The sequence below is a fragment of the Scyliorhinus torazame genome, chromosome 4 (assembly GCF_047496885.1).
Source record: "Scyliorhinus torazame isolate Kashiwa2021f chromosome 4, sScyTor2.1, whole genome shotgun sequence".
In the NCBI taxonomy this organism is placed as follows: Eukaryota; Metazoa; Chordata; class Chondrichthyes; order Carcharhiniformes; family Scyliorhinidae; genus Scyliorhinus; species Scyliorhinus torazame.
The window spans coordinates 334,623,298-334,628,948 of record NC_092710.1 but is presented as its reverse complement, the minus strand read 5'-3'; the positions used below and the strand labels follow the sequence as shown (position 1 = coordinate 334,628,948).

General features: G+C 58.2%; 1 protein-coding gene across 2 annotated transcripts in view; it reads right to left on the bottom strand.

Moving 5' to 3' along the window:
• coq8aa (coenzyme Q8A, genome duplicate a) overlaps window positions 1–5,289 on the bottom strand; it is a 143,327-nt gene extending 138,038 nt beyond the window's left edge. For both annotated transcript variants that reach the window (XM_072500226.1, XM_072500227.1), the window contains exon 1: window positions 5,178–5,289. The gene's annotated coding sequence lies outside the window, so the exon portion shown is untranslated. The remainder of the gene's footprint in view (window positions 1–5,177) is intronic.
• Between the last annotated feature and the right edge of the window lie 362 nt (window positions 5,290–5,651).

The window sequence follows — 5,651 nt, the reverse complement described above, 5'->3', positions numbered from 1 at the left end:
CCCCACTCCCTCAGAATTCCCCCCACTCCCTCAGAATTCCCCCCACTCCCTCAGAATTCCCCCCACTCCCCTCAGAATTCCCCCCCACTCCCCTCAGAATTCCCCCCACTCCCTCAGAATTCCCCCCACTCCCTCAGAATTCCCCCCACTCCCTCAGAAATTCCCCCCACTCCCTCAGAATTCCCCCCACTCCCTCAGAATTCCCCCCACTCCCTCAGAATTCCCCCACTCCCTCAGAATTCCCCCCACTCCTCAGAATTCCCCCCACTCCCTCAGAATTCCCCCCCACTCCTCAGAATTCCCCCCACTCCCTCAGAATTCCCCCCACTCCCTCAGAATTCCCCCCACTCCCTCAGAATTCCCCCCACTCCCTCAGAATTCCCCCCACTCCCTCAGAATTCCCCCCACTCCCTCAGAATTCCCCCCACTCCCTCAGAATTCCCCCCACTCCCTCAGAATTCCCCCCACTCCTCAGAATTCCCCCCACTCCCTCAGAATTCCCCCCACTCCCTCAGAATTCACCCCACTCCCTCAGAATTCACCCCACTCCCTCAGAATTCACCCCACTCCCTCAGAATTCACCCCACTCCCTCAGAATTCCCCCACTCCTCGAATTCACCCACTCCCTCAGAATTCACCCACTCCCTCAGACCCCCCTCCCACTTCCTCCACTCCCCAGAACCCCACTCCCACTTCCTCCACTCCCCTAGACCCCCTCCCACTTCCTCCACTCCCCTAGACCCCCTCCCACTTCCTCCACTCCCCCCAGACCCCCTCCCACTTCCTCCACTCCCCCAGAACCCCCTCCCACTTCCTCCTCTCCCCCAGAACCCCCTCCCACTTCCTCCACTCCCCCAGAACCCCCCTCCCACTTCCTCCACTCCCCCAGAACCCCCCACCCACTTTCTCCACTCCCCTAGACCCCCTCCCACTTCCTCCACTCCCCTAGACCCCCTCCCACTTCCTCCACTCCCCTAGACCCCCTCCCACTTCCTCCACTCCCCTAGACCCCCTCCCACTTCCTCCACTCCCCTAGACCCCCCTCCCACTTCCTCCACTCCCCCAGACCCACTCCCACTTCCTCCAGTCCCTCAGACCACCCCCACTCCCTCAGACCCCCCCAGACTCTTCCCCTCCACTTCCCCAGACCGTCCTGCTCCCCAGATCCCCCCACACCCCCTCACTCCTCTAGACCCCCCCCCACTCCCCTGAACCCCCCCGCTCCCTCAGACCCACACACACCCCAGACCCACCCACTCACCGAGACACTCCCCAAGACCCCAAGACGATCGCCCCCAAGACCTCTCCCACGTCCTCCACTCCCTCAGACACCCCCACTCCCTCAGAACCCCCCCCCACTCCCTCAGAACCCCCCCCACTCCCCCAGAACCCCCCCCACTCCCCCAGAACCCCCCCCACTCCCCCAGAACCCCCCCCTCCACTCCCCCAGAACCCCCCCCCACTCCCTCAGAACCCCCCCCACTCCCTCAGAACCCCCCCCACTCCCTCAGAACCCCCCCCACTCCCTCAGAACCCCCCCCACTCCCTCAGAACCCCCCCCACTCCCTCAGAACCCCCCCCACTCCCTCAGAACCCCCCCCCACTCCCTCAGAACCCCCCCCCACTCCCTCAGAACCCCCCCCCACTCCCTCAGAACCCCCCCCCACTCCCTCAGAACCCCCCCCACTCCCTCAGAACCCCCCCCCCCCACTCCCTCAGAACCCCCCCCCACTCCCTCAGAACCCCCCCCCCCACTCCCTCAGAACCCCCCCCCACTCCCTCAGAACCCCCCCCACTCCCTCAGAATCCCCCCACCCCCTCAGAACCCCCCCCCCCACTCCCTCAGAACCCCCCCCCCACTCCCTCAGAACCCCCCCCCCCACTCCCTCAGAACCCCCCCCCCACTCCCTCAGAACCCCCCCCCCCACTCCCTCAGAACCCCCCCCCACTCCCTCAGAACCCCACCCCCACTCCCTCAGGACTCCCCCCCACTCCACCCCCCAACCCACTTCCCCACCCCCAACCCACTTCCCCACCCCCAACCCACTTCCCCACCCCCAACCCACTTCCCCACCCCCAACCCACTTCCCCACCCCCAACCCACTTCCCCACCCCCCAACCCACTTCCCCACCCCCACTCCCCCTTCCTCCACTCCCCCAGACACCCCCACTCCTACACCCCCCACTCCCTAGAAGATCGACCCCCCCCCACTCCCTAGAAGATCGACCCCCCCACTCCCTAGAAGATCGACCCCCCCCCACTCCCTAGAAGATCGACCCCCCCCCCCACTCCCTAGAAGATCGACCCCCCCCCCACTCCCTAGAAGATCGACCCCCCCCACTCCCTAGAAGATCGACCCCCCCCACTCCCTAGAAGATCGACCCCCCCCACTCCCTAGAAGATCGACCCCCCCCACTCCCTAGAAGATCGACCCCCCCCCACTCCCTAGAAGATCGACCCCCCAAGACCCCTCCACTTCCCCCACTCCCTCAGACACCCCCACTACAAAGGCCCCTCCCACTTCCTTCACTCCCCCAAGACCCCCCAACTTCCTCCACTCCCCAAGACCCCCCCCCATTTCCTCCACTCCTCAAGACCCCCCCCCCCACACCCCAAGACCCCCCCCCCGACTCCCCAAGACCCCCCCCACTCCCCAAGACCCCCCCCCACTCCCCAAGACCCCCCCCCACTCCCCAAGACCCCCCCCCCACTCCCCAAGACCCCCCCCCACTCCCCAAGACCCCCCCCCACTCCCCAAGACCCCCCCCCCCACTCCATGTGGAATAGATCAGACTTCCCAATCTGGGACACATGTTCACCGGCTCAATAACATCACAACTCTCTGTAATCAATAACACGATAATTTCATTTCATAGACCTTTCACACAATTAACAGAGTCCAGCTTCACCCTCCTGAGGTGTGCGTCAGTTAGTGTTACTTGGTGTGTGTGTGTGAGTTAGTGTTACTCAGAGTAAGTGAGTGAGTGAGTGTTACTCAGAGTGAGTGAGTGAGTGTGTTACTCGATGTGTGTGAGAGAGAGTTACTCGGTGTGTGTGAGTTACTGGGTGTGTGTGAGAGTTACTGTGTGTGTGTGTGTGAGAGTTACTGTGTGTGTGTGTGTGAGAGTTACTCGGTGTGTGTGAGAGTTACTGGGTGTGTGTGAGAGCTACTGGGTGTGTGTGAGAGTTACTGTGTGTATGAGAGTTACTCGGTGTGTGTGTTACTCTGTGTGTGTGAGAGTTACTCGGTGTGTGTGAGAGTTACTCGGTGTGTGAGAGTTACTCGGTGTGTGAGAGTTACTCGGTGTGTGTGTGTGAGAGAGTTACTCGGTGTGTGTGTGTGAGAGTTACTCAGTGTGTGTGAGAGTTACTGTGTGTTTGAGAGTTACTCGGTGTGTGTGTGTGAGAGTTACTCGGTGTGTGTGTGTGTGAGAGTTACTCGGTGTGTGTGAGAGTTACTCGGTGTGTGTGAGAGTTACTCGGTGTGTGTGTGTGTGTGTGTGTGTGTGAGAGAGTTACTCGGTGTGTGTGAGTTACTGGGTGTGTGTGAGAGTTACTGTGTGTGCGTGTGTGAGAGTTACTCTGTGTGTGTGTGAGAGTTACTCTGTGTGTGTGTGTGAGAGTTACTGGGTGTGTGTGAGAGCTACTGGGTGTGTGTGAGAGTTACTGTGTGTATGAGAGTTACTCGGTGTGTGTGTTACTCTGTGTGTGTGAGAGTTACTCGGTGTGTGTGAGAGTTACTCGGTGTGTGAGAGTTACTCGGTGTGTGTGTGTGAGAGAGTTACTCGGTGTGTGTGTGTGAGAGTTACTCAGTGTGTGTGTGTGAGAGTTACTCGGTGTGTGTGTGTGTGAGAGTTACTCGGTGTGTGTGAGAGTTACTCGGTGTGTGTGTGTGTGTGTGTGAGAGAGTTACTCGGTGTGTGTGAGAGTTACTCGGTGTGTGTGTGTGTGTGTGTGAGAGAGTTACTCGGTGTGTGTGAGAGTTACTCGGTGTGTGTGTGAGAGTTACTCGGTGTGTGTGAGAGTTACTCGGTGTGTGTGTGAGAGAGTTACTCGGTGTGTGTGTGAGAGAGTTACTCGGTGTGTGTGTGAGAGAGTTACTCGGTGTGTGTGTGAGAGAGTTACTCGGTGTGTGTGTGAGAGAGTTACTCGGTGTGTGTGTGTGAGAGTTACTCGGTGTGTGTGTGAGAGTTACTCAGTGTGTGTGTGTGAGAGTTACTCGGTGTGTGTGTGTGAGAGTTACTCGGTGTGTGTGTGAGAGTTACTCAGTGTGTGTGTGTGTGAGAGTTACTCGGTGTGTGTGTGTGAGAGTTACTCGGTGTGTGTGAGAGAGTTACTCAGTGTGTATGTGTGAGAGTTACTCGGTGTGTGTGTGTGAGAGTTACTCGGTGTGTGTGTGAGAGTTACTCAGTGTGTGTGTGTGTGAGAGTTACTCGGTGTGTGTGTGAGAGTTACTCGGTGTGTGTGTGAGAGTTACTCGGTGTGTGTGTGAGAGTTACTCGGTGTGTGTGTGTGTATTACTCTGTGTGTGAGAGTTACTCGGTGTGGGTGTGTGTATTACTCTGTGTGTGAGAGTTACTCTGTGTATTACTCGGTGTGGGTGTGTGTATTACTCTGGGTGTGAGAGATACTCGGTGTGGGTGTGTGTATTACTCTGTGTGTGAGAGTTACTCTGTGTATTACTCGGTGTGGGTGTGTGTATTACTCTGTGTGTGAGAGTTACTCTGTGTATTACTCGGTGTGGGTGTGTGTATTACTCTGTGTGTGAGAGTTACTCTGTGTATTACTCGGTGTGGGTGTGTGTATTACTCTGTGTGTGAGAGTTACTCTGTGTATTACTCTGTGTGGGTGTGTGTATTACTCTGTGTGTGAGAGTTACTCGGTGTATTACTCTGTGTGGGTGTGTGTATTACTCTGTGTGTGAGAGTTACTCTGTGTATTACTCGGTGTGGGTGTGTGTATTACTCTGTGTGTGAGAGTTACTCTGTGTATTACTCTGTGTGGGTGTGTGTATTACTCTGTGTGTGAGAGTTACTCGGTGTATTACTCTGTGTGGGTGTGTGTATTACTCTGTGTGTGAGAGTTACTCGGTGTATTACTCGGTGTGTGTGTGTGTATTACTCTGGGTGTGAGAGTTACTCTGTGTATTACTCTGGGTGGTGATCTGGCTCCTTACCTCCCGCTGCCCTCTCCTCTCCGCTGCCGCCGCTCTGTCTCTCCCACAAGCGCACTCAGCACCACAACAACCCCGGCTCCCGCCCAGCGCCACCGCCCAATGGCTCCCTTCGCATCGCAGCCTGGCTCCGATTGGAGTAGGTCATCGCGGCGTCATCGATTCCGGCATCCGATTGGTCATCTTGCGCCGTCCGTCACTGCGGGGGGGCGGGGACTGTTCCATCCGCCTCCCCCCTTGGCTCTAGCCAGCTGCCAATCGGTGGCACTCTGCCTCTTGATTGGTCCGCGTTGTGGGGGTGTGGAAGCCGGTTCCCCCTGTTGATTGGTACATCCTCGCTCCTGACGCCTATTGGTTGTTGCCCAGCGACGAAGCCATGTGCTCCTCGCGTGCAGCCGCGGCACTCAGCCAATGACGAGGCGGGGGCGGGGCCCTGACCTAGGCTGCTGGTCTGAGTGAAGCCCCGGGCTGGGAGTT